The sequence below is a fragment of the Chiloscyllium punctatum genome, chromosome 30 (assembly GCF_047496795.1).
Source record: "Chiloscyllium punctatum isolate Juve2018m chromosome 30, sChiPun1.3, whole genome shotgun sequence".
Taxonomy (NCBI): Eukaryota; Metazoa; Chordata; class Chondrichthyes; order Orectolobiformes; family Hemiscylliidae; genus Chiloscyllium; species Chiloscyllium punctatum.
This window is the reverse complement of record NC_092768.1, coordinates 16,026,494-16,040,247: the sequence shown is the minus strand read 5'-3', so window position 1 is coordinate 16,040,247 and position 13,754 is coordinate 16,026,494. Positions and strand designations below refer to the sequence as shown.

The window sequence follows — 13,754 nt, the reverse complement described above, 5'->3', positions numbered from 1 at the left end:
AGAACTGTGCACCTGAATTCCAAGGCCCTATGATTCACCATGAAACTGCTACCTTGATCTGACTTTCCAAAATGCAATACTTCACAGTCATCTTTGCTAAACTCAATTTGCCAATTCTCAGTCCACTTCCCCAGCTGATCAAGATCCTGTTGAAATTTCTGATAACGTTCCTCACTGTCTACAATATCACCTATTTTAGCGTCATCTGCAAACTTACTAATTATACCTTGTACATAGACTTGTTACTCTATGAAGACTTACTGCATTTGTAAAAAATACACTGCTTCCACCTTTAGGCCATTTCTTCCCCTTTGCCCATGTTCAAATTTGCAAAGAAAACAAGTTCTTCAAAAGATGTGAAATCAAATACTTTCTTAATCAAGAGCAGCATCAGAAAACTTCTCCATTTCCCACGTTATCCCAACTCAGGAGACTTATGTAACCATTCTCATCCAAGAGGCACAGTGGCTTAGCGGTTAGCACTGCTGCACTGCACCAGGGTCCCAGGTTTGATTCCAGCCTCGGCCGAATGTCTGTGTGGAGTTTGCACATTCTCCCCGTGTCTGCATGGGTTTCCTCCGGTGCTCCAGTTTCCTCCCACAGTCACAAAGATGTGCAGGTCAGGTGAATTGGCCATGGTTTAAATTGCCCATAGTGTTAGGTGCATTAATCAGAGAGAAATGGGTCTGGGTGGGCTCCTCTTCAGAGGGTTGGTGTGGACTGGTTGGGCCGAAGGGCCTGTTTCCACACTGTAGGGAATCTAATCTAATAACAAAATCATATGTATAGATAACAAACAGCACTGGGCACAGCACCAACCCCTGAGGTATACCACTAGTCACAGGCCTCCAGTCCAACAAGTATCCTTCCACCATTACCCTCTGGTTCCTTCTATCAAGCCAATTATATATCCAATTTGCCAGCTCCCCTTGGATTCCAAGCGATCCAACCTTCCAGAGCAGCCTACCATTTGGACCTTAACAAAGGCCTTACTGAAATCCATATAGACTACGTCTACCGCCCTGTCCTCATCAACCTTCCTGGTCAGTTCATCAAAGAACTCTAACAAATTTGTGAGACAAGATTTCCCATGCACCATGCCATGCTGACTACTCCTAACCAAACCCTGTCTTTCCAAATGCATGTATATTTTATCCATCAGAATCTTCTCAAGTAACTTACCCACCAAAGGCTTACTGTTTTTTTCTTTGCAGCCCTTCTTGAATAAGGGCACAATATTTGCTACCCTCTTGTCTTCCAGGACCTCACCTGTGGCTAACAATGATGCAAAAATATCAGTCAGTGCCCTGCAATTTCTTCTCTAGCTTCTTGCAGGGTTCTTGGATATATCTGGTAAGGACCGGTAGATTTATCCACCATCATACATTATAATACACCCACCTCCTCTACTGTGATATGGACTGTCCCCAAGATATCACCACTAACTTCCTCAGGTTCCCAAGTCTTCATGTCTTTCCCCATGGTGAACATAAAGGAGAATTATTCATTGAGGATATTGCCAATTTCTTGTGGTTCCACACATACATGTCCACTTTGGTCCTTGAGGGTTCCTGTTTTCTCTCTCTCATTATTCTTTTTCCGCTAATATACTTAAAGAACCCTTTTGGATTCACCCTAATCTTCTCAGCCAAGGTTATCTCACGCCGCCTTTTCACCCGCCTGAATTTTCTTCCATGCATCCCTCATTTACTTCCAGGGAGTCTCTTGATCCCAGCTGCCTGTACTTGAGCCATGCCTCCTTTTCTTCTGGATTAGAGTGGTGCTGGAAAAGCACAGCAGGTCAGGCAGCATCTGAGGAGTAGGAAAATCGATGTTTCAGGCAAAAGCCCTTTATCAGGATGATGAAGGGCTTTTGCCCGAAACGTCGATTTTCCTGCTCCTTGGATGCTGCCTGACCTGCTGTACTTTTCCAGCACCACTCTAATCTAGACTCTGGTTTCCAGCATCTGCAGTCGTTGTTTTTACCTCCTTTTCTTCTGGTCAAGGTCTCAATATGTACTACAAAATAGCCCAGAGAAAGAGTGAGATAGAGAGTGAGACCATGTAAAATATTTACATACAATCCAGAGAAAGCTAGCAAGAGACAGAGAGACTATGTCAATCACTCACATGCACCAAAAAAGGTGATCAAGAAAGAGAGAGAGAGAGAGAGAGAGAGAGAGAGAGAATGTGTGTCAAAATAAAAATTGTTTGTTCATATATCACTGCAGGAGGTGTCTCAGATTTGGACAGAGCTATCACAGTAGAATTGGAAGAACAGAAAAAACAAAGTGATGTCCCAGTAAACATGAATCAGCAGCAGGATATCAGACATCTAAAAATTTCATGTAACGAGACTATACCTGAAGCCAGATCAAGCAGAACAATTTTAGTGCATTTTTGGCAGGTTTATTTAACAATCTCATAGAGGTATGGCAGAACTCCTTTTCTTCTAAAGCTAATCTATTCTACTTGGGAGGTTTGAGAAGATTTGTAGCTCAGGTTGAGGTTTTGGATGTAGGTTTGCTCGCTCCGGAACTCGATCAACAAACACATTGAGTTAGACCCCATCTACCACCCCCTGAGAAAAGGAACCGGAAGTGACTTCACCACAGGAAATAACATCACCACTGGATATGACATCACCAACCCAAAGAAACCTAAACACATAAATAGAAAGCAGGAATTTTCAGTATTCCTTCGCGTGAGGTCTACTGAAGATGTTACCTAGTACGGTAATAATACATCTGGAAATTAACCTTTCAGCTCAGTGAGCAAACCTACATCCAAAATTCTACTTGGGAATTTCAAGGCATTTTTCATCTGCTCAAAAGACATATCAGCTACAGGAGGTCAAACTTCAGTTTGCAGAGGTTAAGCAGTCGCTGTCGATATTCCACTGTATCAGGAAGCTGAGAACTATAGTCAGACAAAGCTTCTGAAGGTAGTCACCCTACAGTTTCAGACAGTGTGGAGAGAAAGGTGACAATCAGGCAGTCAAGGACTGCGGGAGCACCCCTCAGTACAGCTTGCTGTGAATACCCTTGAGATTGATGGTTCCTGTGGAAGTACACCTACAGCCATCGTTTCATGGCTGGTTCAGTTGTACAGAGTGGAGGGGTGAAAGGTCAGAATAGTAATAGTCATTGAAGATTCAAGGTGAGGGTGACAAATGAATGTTTCTGTCGCCATTCATGTAAATCTAAATGCGACTCACTAGATTGACTGGAAAAATCCATCTGGTTGATGAATATCCTTGAGGGAAGGAAAGTTCATCAGACAATGGTCATCATTAGAAGTTTTTCAGTTTTTTTAACTGAATTCAAACTCACCATTTGCTATGGTGAGATTCAAATCTGGGTTGCCAGAAAATTACTTGGATCTCTGGATTAGAGGGTCAAGCGATAATACTACTAAGCTATCGTCTCCCCCAATATGTATTACCTGATTAACAACAATAAATTACAAATTACAAGGTGCAGTGCAGCAATAATAAAAATAAAAGAAGTGGAGAAAAAAAGATGGGAACTACATAAAAGCAGCATCAGAAGTGGATTTAATTCCAGCCCCGACAATGCCTACTTCACTCAAAAAGCCTTGAGCATTATGGACACCATTTGCTCCCTGTATAAGAACACCAGAGCACAGTCATAGAAGAACATAGTTTTTAATTTAGTTTTCTTTGCTAAAAGCACCAGCAAATCATATTTTCTCCTCAACCTGTTCAGGGGTGTTATGACGTACCTCTGGAGCAGGTGAGACTTGAATTCAGGACTTCTGGATCAGAGGTAGAGAGCAGTCATAATACGAAGATGGATGGGCTCCACTTGCTCTCAAACTAGCTGTTCTGATTTACTCTTAAAAGGGTGTGTACTTTAACATTATTCCTGGGTGAGGTATTTCAATACCCATCACCAAGAGTAGCTTGGCAGCACTGTATCATGCAGGCATCCAATCATGACAGTAATAATAAGTCTGGCCACCACACAATCCTTATGAAGAAGATGTTCCATCTCACACTTTCCTACATTGTATTACATCTACTACTTCTTTGTCTACTCTTCTAGTTTATCCAAGTCCTTCTGCAGCCTCCCCTCTTCCTCAACACTACCTATCCCTTCACCTATCTTTGTGCCATCAACAAAAATGTCCTCAGTTCCTCAATCCAGATTGATAATACATAATGTGAATTATTGTGGTCCCAAAATTGACCCTCGCGGAACTCCACTACAGGTACACAATCCTTTATCTGAAATCTGAAAAGCTCCGAAATCTGAAATATTTTTGTGGAGTCTGGTATGTCATTTAGGTTGCAAACAGGTGACCCAACTCCACATCCACTTGAACTACATCACTCAGATGTGACTTGGCGGCTTGGCCCAGCACTGGCAGGCGTCAATTGTGTCTCAGCACCCGTACTATTCACATGTGCATCTGCAAATAGTTTTTTTTTATTTCACTGTGAAAATGTCATTCATTCTGAAATCTGAAAAATTCCAAATTCCAAAAATGCAACTGGCCCCACGGATTTCAGAAAAAGGAATTTGTAGTCACTGGCTGCTATGCTGAAGAAAGCTCCTTTCATAGAATCCCTGAAGTGTGGAAGCAGGCCATTTGGCCCATTGAGTCCACACCAATCCTCCAAAGACCATCCATCCCAGACCCACCCCCTACCCTATCCCTGTAACCCTGCATTTCCTATGGCTAACTGACCTAGCCTGCATATCCATGGACATTATTGGCAATTTAGTATTGTCAACCCATCTAATCTTTGGACTGTGGGAGGAAACCGGAGCACCCGGCGGAAACTCACACAGTTATGGGGAGAATCTGCAAACTCCATACAGATAGTTGGAAAATCGAACCTGGATCCCCTGGCTGTGAGGCAACAGTGCTAACCACTGAGCCACCATGCCATCCTTTACCCTGAGTCGCCTTCTACCAGTCAGCCAATCCTCTAGCCATGCCAGTACCATGCCCATAACACCATGGCCTCTTATCTTATCTAGTAGTCACCTATATGGCACCTTGTCAAAGGCCCTCTAGAAATACAAATAGATCACATCGCCTGGCTCTCCTTTGCCTAACCTGCTTGTTATGTCCTCAAAGAAATCTTACAGACCGGTCAGGCATGCTCTCCCATTGACAAAGTTGTGCTGACTCAATCCTACTTTATCATGCATTCCACAATCTTATCCTTAATAAAGGACTCTAAAAATCAAGGTCAACAATCAAGGTCAGGCTGTAATATCCTGTCTTCTGCCTCCCCCCCTTCTTCAACAGAGATGTTACATTAGCCATTTTCCAGTTATAGAATCAGAGAGATGTATAGCATGGAAACAGACCCTTTGGTCCAAGCCGTCCATGCCAACCAGATATCCCAACCCAATCTAGTCCCACCTGCCAGCACCCGCCCCATATCCCTCCAAACCCTTCCTATTCATATACACACCAAATGCCTCTTAAATGTTGCAATTGTACCAGTCTCTACCACTTCCTCTGGCAGCTCATTCCATATATGTATTACTCTCTGTGTGAAAACGTTGCCCCGTAGGTCTTGTTTATATATTTCCCCGCTCACCCTAAACCTATGCCCTCTTGTTCTGGACTCCCTAACCCAAGGGAAAAGACTTTGTCTATTTACCCTATCCATGCCCCTCATGATTTTGCAAACCTCTATAAGGTCAACCCTCAGCCTCTGACGCTCCAGGGAAAACAGCCCTCGCGTATTCAAACTCTTTCTATAGCTCAAATCCTTCAACCCTGGCAACATCCTTGTAAATTCTTTCTGAACACTTTCAAGTTTCACAACATCTTTCCGATAGAAAGGAGACCAGAATTGCATGCAATATTCCAATAGTGGCCTAACCAATGTCCTGTACAGCTGCAACATGACCTCCCAACTCCTGTACTCAATACTCTGACCAATAAAAGAAAGCATACCAAATGCCTTCTTCACTATCCTATCAACCTGCAACTCCACTTTCAAGGGGCTATGAACCTGTACTCCAAGGTCTCTTTGTTCAGCAACACTCCCTAGGACCTTACCATTAAGTGTATAAATCCTGCTAAGATTTGCTTTCCCAAAATGCAGCACCTCGCATTTATCTGAATTAAACTCCATCTGCCACTTCTCAGCCCATTGGCCCATCTGGTCAAGATCCTGTTGTAATCTGAGATAACCCTCTTCACTGTCCACTACACCTCCAATTTTGATGTCATCTGCAAACTTACTAACTGTATCTCTTATGCTCGCAGCCAAATCATTTATGTAAATGACAAAAAGTAGAGGACCCAGCATCGATCCTTGTGGCGCACCACTGGTCACAGTCCTCCAGTCTAAAAAACAATCCTCCACCACTCTCTATCTTCTGCCTTTGAGCCAGTTCTGTATCCAAATGGCTAGTTCTCCCTGTATTCCGTGAGATCTAACCTTGCTAATCAGTCTCCCATGGGGAACCTTGTTGAACGCCTTACTGAAGTCCATATAGATGAATCCTCTTTGTTACTTCCTCAAATAATTCAATCAAGTTTGTGAGACACAATTTCTCACGCACAAAGCCATGTTGACTATCCCTAATCAGTCCTTGCCTTTCCAAATACATGTACATCCTGTCCCTCAGGATTCCCTCCAACAACTTGCCCACCACCGAGGTCAGGCTCACTGGTCTATAGTTTCCTGGCTTGTCTTTCCCACCCTTCTTCAACAGTGGCACCACGTTAGCCAACCTCCAGTCTTTCCACACCTCACCTGTGACTATCGATGATACAAATATCTCAGCAAGAGGCCCAGCAATCACCTCTCAGGCTTCCCTCAAAGCTCTAGGGTACACCTGATCAGGTCTTGGGGATTTATCCACCTTTACCCGTTTCAAGACATCCAGCATTTCTTCCTCTGTAATATGGACATTTTGCAAGATGTCACCATCTATTTCCCTACAGTCTATATCTTCCATATTCTTTTCCACAGTAAATACTGATGCAAGATACTCATTTAGTATCTCCCCCATTTTCTATGGCTCCACACAAAGGCCGCCTTGCTAATCTTTGAGGGGCCCTATTCTCTCCCTTGTTACCCTTTTGTCATAGAACATAGAATAGTACAGCACAGAACAGGCCCTTCAGCCCACAATGTTGTGCCGACCATTGATCCTCATGTAAGGTAAACCTAATGTACGAACCCTCAAACTTCAGTGACCATATGCATGTCCAGCAGTCTCTTAAATATCCCCAATGACCTCGCTTCCAAAACTGCTGCTGGCAACACATTCCATGCTCTCACAACTCACTGAGTAAAGAACCCACCTCTGACATCCCCTCTATACTTTCCGCCAAACAACTGAAAACTATGACCCCTCATGTTAACAATTTCTGCCCTGGGAAAAAGTCTCTGGCTATCAACTCTATCTATGCCTCTCATTGTCTTGAACACCTCTTGTCCTTAATGTATTTGTAAAAACCCTTTGCATTCTCCTTAATTCTATTTGCCAAAGCTATTTCATGTCCCCTTTTCATCCTCCTGATTTCCCACTTAAGTATACTCCTACTTCCTTTATACTCTTCTAAGGATTCACCCGATCTATCCTGTCTATACCTTACATATGCTTCCTTCTTTTTCTTAACCAAACCCTCAATTTCTTTAGTCATCCAGCATTCCCTATACCTACCAGCCTTCCCTTTCACCCTACCAGGAATACACTTTCTCTGGATTCTCGTTATCTCATTTCTGAAGGCTTCCCATTTTCCAGCTGTCCCTTTACCTGCAAACATCTACCTCCAATCAGCTTTCGAAAGTTCTTGCCTAATATCGCCAAAATTGGCCTTTCTCCAATTTAGAACTTCAACTTTTAGATCTGGTCTATCCTTTTCATTCACTATTTTAAATCTAATAAAATTATGGTCGCTGGCCCCAAAGTGCTACCCCACTGACACCTCAGTCACCTGCCCTACCTTATTTTCCAAGAGTAGGTCAAGCTTTGCACCTTCTCTAGTAGGTACATCCACACACTGAATCAGAAAATTGTCTTGTACACATTTAACAAATTTTTCTCCATCTAAACCCTTAACGCTATGGCAGTCTCAGTCTATGTTTGGAAAGTTAAAATCCCCTACCACAACCACCCTATTATTCTTACAGATAGCTGATATCTCCTTACAAGTTTGTTTCTCAATTTCCCTCTGACTATTAGGGGGTCTATAATACAATCCCAATAAGGTTATCATCCCTTTCTTATTTCTCAGTTCCACCCAAATAACTTCTCTGGATGTATTTCTGGGAATATCCTCCCTCAGCCTTATCCCTTATCAAAAATGTTACTCCCCACCTCTCTTGCCTCCCCTTCTATATCCTTCTTGTAGCATTTGTATCCTGGAAGTTCTAAGCTACCAGTCCTGCCCATCTCTGAACCATGTTTCTCTAATTGCTATGATATCCCAGTCTCATGTTCCTAACCATACCCTGAGTTCATCTGCCTTCCCTGTTAGGCCCCTTGCATTGAAATGAATGTAGTTTAATTTATCCTACCTTCCTCTCTGCTTTGTCGCTGACTATTTGACTCGCCTTTGTTCTGAACTGTGCCAGTCTCTTTCCTCACCATCTCTCTGGGTCCCACCCCTGCTACCTTACTTGTTTAAATCCTCCTGAGCAGCTCTAGCAAATTTCCCTGCCAGTATATTAGTCCCCTTCCAATTTTGGTGCAATCCGTCCTTCTTGTTCAGGTCACTTCTACCCCAAAAGAGATTCCATTGATCCAAAAATGTGAATCCTTCTCCCATACACCAGCTCCTCAGCTATGCATTCATCTGCTCTATCCTCCTATTCCTGCCCTCACTAGCTCATAGCACCAGGAGTAATCCAGATATTACTATTCTTGAGGACCTCCTTTTTAAATTTCTGCATAGCTCCCTGTAATCTCCCTTCAGAATCTCAACCTTTCCCTTCCCATGTCATTGTTTCCAGTTCTCTGGAACACTCCCTGACGACAGTGATTCCTGAAAGATCAACACCAATGTCTCTACTAACTCCTCAGCTGTCTCCCAAAGAGCTCTGGGGTGTGGTTCATCAGGTCTGGGTGATTTAATCACCTTCAGACCTTTATGCTTCCCTAGCATCTCCTCCTTAGTGATGACCACTACACTCATCTTGGCCCTTGATTCTCCTGAAGTTTTGTATTGCTGCTGGTGACTTCCACTAAGAAAACAAAATTTCTTTGTTCATCATTAGAACTTCTCCAACCTCATTTTCCAACAGTCCAATGTCCATTATTGCCTCTCTTACTTTTTCTATATCTATAAAAAGCTGTTGCAATCTCCTTTTATAATACTAGATTGCTGAGCCCAATATTTCATCTGCCACCCACCCCCCCTCCCCAATTGCTTTTTTTTAGTTATCCTCTGCTGGTCTACAAAGGCTTCCCAAACCTTTGGCTTCCCACTAATCTTCACCATATTGAACATAAGAAGTAAAAGCAGGAGAAGGCCATCTGGTCCACCCAGCCTGGTCTCTCATTCAATAAGAAAATGGCTGATCTTTTCGTGGTCTCAACTCCACTTATCTGCCCACGCACCATAACCCTTAATTCCTTTACTGTTCAAAAATCTATTAATCTTCGCTTTAAAAATATTCAACAAGGTAGCATCAACTGCTTCACTGGGCAGGGAATTCCACAGATATACAACTGTTTGGGAGAAGGAGTTCCTCCTCAACTCAGTTCTAAATGTGCTCCCCCTTATTTTGAGGCTATGCCCCCTAGTTTTAATTTCACCTGCCAGTGGAAACAACCTCCTAGCTTCTATCTTACCTACTCCCTTCCTAATTTTATATGTTCCTGTAAGATTCTGCGCGCCCCCCCCACCCCAATTCTTTTAAATTCCAATGAATATAGTCCCAATCTGCTTAATCTTCCTTATAAGCCAACACCCACAACTCCAGTATCAATCGATGAAACCTTCTCTGCATCCCCTCCAGTGCCAGAACATCCCTTCTCAAGTAAGGAGACCAAAACTGTACAAAGTACTCCAGGTGTGGCCTCACCAGCACCATATACAGCTACAGCATAACCTCCCAGTTTTTAAACTCCATCCCACTAGCAATGAAGGACACAATTCCACTTGCTTTCAAATTACCTGCTGCAAACCAAGTTTTTGTGATTCATGCACAAAAGACATCCACGTCCCTCTGTACAGCAGCATGCTGCAATTTTTCACTATTTAAATAATAGTCCATTTTGCTGTTATTTGCACCAAATGTGAGGATGACCTCACATTTACTAACACTGGAACTCCATCTTTCAGACTCTCTCCCACACACTTAACCTAGCTATATCCCTCTGCAGACTTTCAGTGCCCTCTACACACTTTGCTCTACCACTCATCTTCGTATTATCTTTGATTTGATTTACTGTCATCATATGTAGGAAGTATAGTGAAAATCTCTATTTTGCAAGTAGAGGCAGATCAAAGCAAATCATAGCAGATCATCTGTGAATTTTGACACATTACACTCACTCCCCAATTCCAAATTATCTATGTAAGTCCCAACACTGATCCCTGAGGCACACCACTAGCCATTGATCGTCAACCAGAAAAACACCCATTGTCACTGTTTGCTTTCTGTTAGTTAGCCAATCCACTATCCAAGCTAATATGTTACCCATAATGCCACGTACCTTTACCTTATTGTTTGATTTTTGTTTTGCTTTCATGATCTTCCTGACTTCCCTTGTCACTCTCATCCTCCTCTGAATATATTTCTTCTTCCTTGGAATGAATTTCTGCTGTGCCTCCCAAATTAGCCCAGAAAGTCCTGCCATTGCTGCTCCATTGTCTTCCCTGTTAGGCTCCTCTTCCAATAAAACCTGGCAGCTCCTCCCGCATGTCTTTGTGGTTAACTTTACTCAATTATAATACCATTACACGTGATCCCAGCTTCTCCCTCTCAGACTGTAGAGAGTGAATTCTATCATTTACAGTCACTGCCACCCAGGGGTTCCTTCAACTTAATCTCCTCAAACAAGTCTACCTCAAATTTTGGCTTAGCTACACTTTTTTGTAATCAACTTGTTCAGAGATACTATTACACACCTCTGGAGCAGGTGGGTCCTGAATCTGAGCTTCCTAGTCTTGGGGTAGGGACAGTACCATTGTTCCACAAGAGGGCCCCTCAAGTCTGCCTCATGATGCATCACTGAATCCAGAACTGTCTGTTCCCTTTTAGAATCTGTCACAAGTTTCCCAAAAAGAAAATCTCCTAGGCTTCCCAAAAATTCATTTTCTTAGGCTCTACTACCAAACTGAATCTCCCAATCCACTTTCATGTTGAAATCCTCAATGATTATTGGAATAATGCCTTTCTTACATGTCTTTTCTCTCCCCGGATTTATTTTCTGCCCTCCACACTGACTACTGCTAGGAGTCCTATACATAATTTCCATCAGAGGCTTTTTTCCTTTGTAGTTCCTCAACTCTACCCAGACAGATTCTACATCTTCTGAATCTGTATCACTTTTTGCAATCAATTTAGTTTCATTTCTTACCAACAGAGCAAACCAACCTCCTGCACCCATCTCCCTGTCCTTTCAATCTGATGTGTATCCTTCGATATTTAGCTCTCAGACCTGATCACCTTGCAGCCACCTCTCTGTGATACCCACAACATCGTACCTGCCAATTTCAAACTGTGCCACAAGCTTAGATTACTTAGGTTACTTACAGTGTGGAAACAGGCCCTTCAGCCCAACAAGTCCACACCGACCTTCCGAAGAGCAACCCATCCAGACCCATTCCCCTACATTTATCCCTTCACCTAACACTAGGCAATTTAGCATGACCAATTCACCTAACCTGCACATTTTTTCGACTGTGGGAGGAAACTGGAGCACCCGGAGGAAACCCACGCAGACACAGGGAGAATGTGCAAACTCCACACAGTCAGTCGCCTCAGGCGGGAATTTAACCCAGGACTCTGGCGCTATGAGGCAGCAGTGCTAACCACTGTGCCACCATGCCGCTCATTTACCTTCTTTTGTATCCAGTTTGTATTTAAGTACAACACCCTCAGCCCTGGGTTGACTGCACCCTTTCTCATGGTTGTCCCTTTATGTACTGTGCCTGAAGTTAGATTCCTGGCCCTTGCCATACATTCTGTCCTATTACTCCTTCTGTTATCTTTAAAAACCTCTGCTGAGCCCTCCCTCCATTTTAACATTTTTCATACTGTCCCTTGTTACAACTCCATTTCCCTTGTCTCCCGTCTTGAAAGACTCTCTGTACCATGATGCTATGGTCAGTTTGCATACCCTCCCGACAGCCCGACTCTCATCCTCATTGGGAGCAAGAATCTCAAAGCTGTTAGACAAGCTCAAGGGCTGAAGCTTTGTCGGCATTCCCTCCTAGAACTCATTACCTGTCTCATTTGTCGGCACACTCTCCTGAGCCTGACAACTGACCAAATATAAAGGAGTTAATCGAATAATACTGTGGCTTTATTTTGTCCTTAAGAGATTTATTTTTTCCTTTTGTTTTATGGCAAATTTTAAGACAGAGGTATTGAGATATCAATTGAAAACTCACAGACAGCTTGTGAACCCAAGGTTTCTTTTAAGTTGGAACAATAGAAGCAGCCCGACTGGGTGTAGTCAAACTCTTGATGTTTTTTCCTCCTGGACTGTGGGGGTTGTATGTGAGATAATCTATTATCTGAATTTGCCTTTTGCCAAGGGTGTGTTGATGGGAACAATTACTGTTTAGGAGCTAATTAATCTATTATTCTGCTAAATGTTCCAATAGAGTTACAACTAAGCCAATCCTTTCACTTTATTTTACTCTTTTGTTGTATTTTAACTAGAATGCATGAATAAAGTGAGTTTTGCTACAAATCTGGTAGTATGACCAATCAAATTGCAGCTGGAACACAGCACCTTACATTTACCTTTAAAATAAGAAAACGTTAGGGTCCAGGCTAGCTTCTTAATATATTTTGAGGGGTTTAGTCTGGTCCATAATAAAGGGATGTGACTGCCTCCTGAAACACAGTATCAAGGTAACTACCTCCCTCCCTGATGTATTGCAGTGTTTGTTTTTCTCAAGCAACTAACACCTGCTACCAGCTCCCACATCATGCACATACAACACACTGCCTGGTTGAATATTATTTACTCAGTTCTTAACTTGATTTTTAAAAGTTTCTGACTGGTCTTTCATTTTGTAATCTGTAAATATTTCCCCATTTACCTTCAATTTGAAAGTAATCTGTCACAACTAGTCAAATCAACAGCTATTACCAACCAATGAACTTACAGTTTACAGTGATGTAACTCTTTCTTTTGTGCTGAACCCTTATCCTGGATTTCAATTTATTTGGGTTAAAAAAAAGTCTAACAAACTATAAGTCAAAATAAGCAAGCAAAATGTACCTCTTTCTTCCCCTTCCCAACAAATTGTGACATTGTCTTCAAATTCCCCAAACTACATATTTACTCAAGTTGTGTCTCACTGTGGATGTGATCTGTCATAGAACATACAGCGTTACAGCACAGTACAGGCGCTTCAGCCCTCAATGTTGTGCTGACCTGTGAAAATAATCTGATGCCCATCTAACCTACACTGTCACATTATTATCCATATGTGTGTCCAATGCCCATTTAAATGCCCTTAACGTCGGCGAGTCTACTACTGTTGCAGGCAGGCTGTCCAATGCCCCTACTACTCTGAGTGAAGAAACTACCCCTAATATCTGTCCTAAATCTATCACCCCT

The 13,754-nt window shown here is 42.6% G+C and overlaps 1 protein-coding gene across 5 annotated transcripts in view; it reads right to left on the bottom strand.

Annotated features, from left to right (window-relative positions):
- LOC140455209 (uncharacterized) overlaps positions 1–13,754 on the bottom strand; it is a 197,501-nt gene that overhangs the window by 159,720 nt on the left and 24,027 nt on the right. The window lies entirely within an intron of this gene.